This window comes from Mytilus galloprovincialis, chromosome 6, assembly GCF_965363235.1.
Source record: "Mytilus galloprovincialis chromosome 6, xbMytGall1.hap1.1, whole genome shotgun sequence".
Classification (NCBI taxonomy): Eukaryota; Metazoa; Mollusca; class Bivalvia; order Mytilida; family Mytilidae; genus Mytilus; species Mytilus galloprovincialis.
Genome location: NC_134843.1, coordinates 85910964 through 85915452, shown reverse-complemented (window position 1 = coordinate 85915452; position 4489 = coordinate 85910964). Strand labels below are relative to the sequence as shown.

General features: G+C 32.0%; 1 long non-coding RNA gene across 1 annotated transcript; it reads left to right on the top strand.

The window, feature by feature from the left end:
* Positions 1-668: 668 nt before the first annotated feature.
* Positions 669-4489, top strand: LOC143078383 (uncharacterized). The gene is made up of 3 exons (XR_012979204.1): positions 669-1036; positions 2080-2130; positions 3815-4489. It is a non-coding gene; the product is annotated as an uncharacterized LOC143078383 (long non-coding RNA).

Below are 4489 nucleotides of genomic sequence, written 5' to 3'. Positions count from 1 at the left end.
CAGCAAGACAATCCCACACCGACAGGTGGTCCTCAGCTGGCCCCTCAATAAAATTACTTACTAGTTCAGTGAAAATTGACATCACACTGAACTCTAAAACATATAAATGAACTAAAATTAAAAAAAAAAACAGACAAGACTAACAAATGCAAGAGGATCCTGGCTTAGGACAGGCGCAAAAATACTGCGGGGTTAAACATGTTTCGTGAGATCTCAACCCTCACCCTATTCCTCTATCCAATGAAGAATAAAGAAACACATAGCAATACGCACAGTAAATCTCTGTTTAAAAAAAGTCCGCGTTCGATGTCAGAGAAGGTGACAAAAGAAACTAAGCAAAATGGCAATGATACATAAATTACCAACGGACTACTAGCAGTTACTGATATGCAACTTTTGTTTTCGTTATTTTTAAAGATTTGTATTAATGCTCGTGGTATTTGTTTTATTCTATTTCGTTTATAATTTAAGCTTTGTTGCAATTAAGAAATAAAGATATTAACAAGATATAAACAACGGTAGCATACAATCAGTTATACATGTAAGTCTCCAGTCGTTAGTATTGGTCATTATGTTTCCTTAATACTTCACCTCCCCTATTATAACTCCACGACATAGCATATTGTGATAAAAGTCAATCAACCATATAAAGCTTGCCAATTAGGGTGACGGGAACTACTTGCGTAAGAGACATAACCAAGAAGGATTAGAAGAACATCTATTTTGTATTGCCAGCTTTTCGATGATAAAAAGTGTTGCATACTATAGTGATTCGAAACAAAAAATGTGAAAAAAAATAATAGCATTACTTAACTTGAAGTCACATTGTACAAAACACGATATCGTGATATAGACCAATTTAATGATTGTGATGTAAATTTACACTTGATAGAAATTCGATAGTTCAGGCTGAAACAATTGTATAAATACAATTAATCGTAAACTAAAAGTGCTAAGTGCTGGAGGTTAGTGGATAAGCTGTAAACACAGATTAAATCATTCTTTTACAGAGAAGAATACTATTCCTTATAATCAAGTAAGTACTCGTTTGTTTAATTTTGTATTTATATCTTTAATTTAATATGATTATTTACTTAGGAAAATCATTTAAAATATTCAAAATCCTTTTTATATAATATGATAGAAACGTTAAAATTATTCAAAAAGTATTCACCATTATCATTTTTAACATTTAGACAAACTGTCGTCTTGTCACTATATTAGAGAACAGATTTGCATGGGAGAATTGAAAAGGAATGAGTCTCATTTAGAAATCAGTGCGTTAATTTGTTTGAAGCAAATGAAGTCCTTTTATCCTCTTTTTGAAAATTCCTTTTTGATCTCATTTCATTGATAAAACATAAAAAAATATTAGCTATTTATTATTTACTCATTATCAACACAAGACCCCAAAACATTGTGGATCAAATAAATATACGTAATCGGTCTTCCAACTGGTACCATCCCTAGTTTCACTTCTCAGTTGACATTCGTTTCAATCAATTATAATAATAATTTATCAGCCTTGTTTTTGGCTATTTTTACAAAACTGAACGGAACAAGCTGATAATAAGACATTATTATATCCGCTTTAGTTAATATTTGAAACAAAATTGATTGATTGTTGGTTGCTTAACGTCCAGTGGCAAATATTTCATGCATATTCAGGACGAGAACAAGTTTACAATAAATACAATAGGTAGGTCTTGTCACAATAGAGGCCATCTGGGATGTTGGTCGGGGAAATTTGGACTGCCACTGGAAAATGAGGGTTTATAGGATAGGGACAGAAATTTTGCCTTGCAACAGGCCACCTACGGACCCCTCAAAGAGTTGTTGCAAGGGTTTTTAACGTGCAAAGAGCGTGGCACTCTCTTTACACGAGACATCGGATTTATTTGAAACAAAACAAACAAATCATACTTTTATAGAAAAATAAAGGATATGGGTATTCACTATTGTCACAAAATAAGTACATGCAAAGCAACAAACAAGGGCTTGGTTGCTTTCATTGTTAATAATTAATCAGTTATTAAAAAGTGAATGTCTAATAATGTACTAATTCCTTTGTAATTGCAGACACACCATCATGAAGATCTGTTATATGTGTTATTGTCTTTGCGTACTGTTGTAAGTATTTAAATCTATATTACATAATTTATACACAAACATATATATATATATATGTTACTTGGACCAGACGCGTATGGTCGTGACACTCATATGGTCCGACCGCACTCGTATGGTCGGACCACATGAGTATATACTCTTTTGGTTATTAACGGGTCAGACCAAATGAGTATTTGGACCACAAAGGTATTTTTTAGCAGTAGAAACGTTTCAATTATACAATTAACTTTATCTCTAAAAATACAATGATGGTTACATGAAAATGTATAAATTTTATAATTCAAATGTTACATTAACATTAGAAATTGATTCCATAGTTAGTTATCATCACTTATTATATTATTGCATGTATGCCATGGGTAACATCTATTTCCACACGGTACCATAGCTTTTCTGTATTTGCAGGTCTTGCTTGTAAACGATCCCTTTCCAAGTCTACATATTGCCATTCACTCTTAATACCATACGGTGCATGTAGCGGCCAAATTTATAAAACTTGTTTACGATAGTTTTGACTTATGATTTAGATCAAATACGGTTTATAAAACTGCTTAAAATTTAGTTCATCTTTTTATTATTGTGATATAATGAAATTACCTTTTATAGCGTCTTTTAATTACGTGACAACTATAGAAGAATCATACCTTATAAAGAGTTAAGTATACGCGTATAGTCCAAATACTCATATGGTCCGGAACATACACGCACGCCATCTACTTAAAATTTAACGACCATTTTTACGAACGAATCACCAATGCAGAGGGTATTGTTCCCTCAATTCGACATTTTAATTTTATTTAAAACAAACCATGTTTCCAATTTGTTTTAGCCTGTTTTGCACTATTCGTAATCTGTAAACTTGTTTTAAACATATATATATATATATATATATATCATTACATGAAGTATCATTCTTTTCTTTTATTTCAATTTTGCTGATTTGAACTAGAGTAAAATTTAATATTTTTTCGCATTGAAAAAAATTGTTACACATTTTAATACCATGTACTATTATTTTGCTGATTTAACGTATATCAACATTTCATTAAAAGTCCATGTCATTTTCTCTTGAACTTTTGGATGGGACGGTTCGGTTCTTCGTCGATGAAATATAAGTGATTGCCGTGCTAACCATTATTGTCCTTACACTATTTCTTTTTAAATATAGATATTTAGTTAAAAGTAAGTGCACATAGGACATATGCAAATACACCATCTAGGGTGACTGGACTTTAATGACTCGGCATGAGTTTATTTGTTTTATTGTAAAGGTTGTTTAGAAATTTTGAAACAATAAACGGAAGAATAGCGTGGCAGAACAAGCAGTCTTTCGTTGTTTAATATTTTATAATGAAATGCTCTGTATAAAGTCTGTATTTTCTTGAAATATCTTAGCTTGATTTGCCACAATACTTACAATGCAGCACTAAATACTAGGACGATAAATGCCGTTGTCTTTGGTATACGCGCGTAATCTCTTTTATTGATTAACTTTGCTATTTTAATGTCATTGCACTTTGACAATTTTGTGCTTCAAGAATATCAAAACAGATCATACACCTTACAACTGTTTGAACTCAAACGGTTTCTCGAAGACTAAAGTATAGTTGTTAAATAGATAGAAAAGTTTATTTCAAACTATGTATACCGCATGTAAAATCTATTTGTACTTTGTATATTGTAGCTTGTGCTACAGTGATGCCGTTATGATGGACGACGGACAGCTGGCGTTTCTACGACGATCAACGTTTGAAGATGGCGAAATTGACAAAGTTACAATTCCTGTAAAGAGATGGGGACGCTCATACGGCTATCTATATAAACTCCTTAGGAAGAATGGATTCCAAGTTAAAAACAAGTTTTCTCTTTAAGTTAGTTGAAGGCTATACGCCTTCATTTGCTTAAATCAGATTATTATAAGATCACAAAATTACGATATAGATAATGTCTAGTTCTTGTTCTGTTTATTTCATCTCTCCATTTTTCACAACCATACCGTACTCGTTTAATAAATAGAGGATGATTAATTTTGTTTAATTTGAAGACATTTTATTAATGCAAATATTATGGCTTCCTAAACGCCTACACGAAATAGGCCACATGTCATGCTACAGTTGTGTCATAAATTGGTTGGAGCTTCTAGATCTCAATCAAAATACAGTTCATTGTATCAGTGTAAAATATGTGTTTATTATTGTCATTGAAAATATAGATGTAGGACTCCGAGGTGCGATCGTCTGCACAAAAGGAGATGATCTTTTCGCTAATGTGCGATGGTCGATATGACGCGTGAGGACTAATTTAGAATCTACTGAGTTGCAATTATTATGAGAAATAAATATTGTTAGTTTTTAGCATA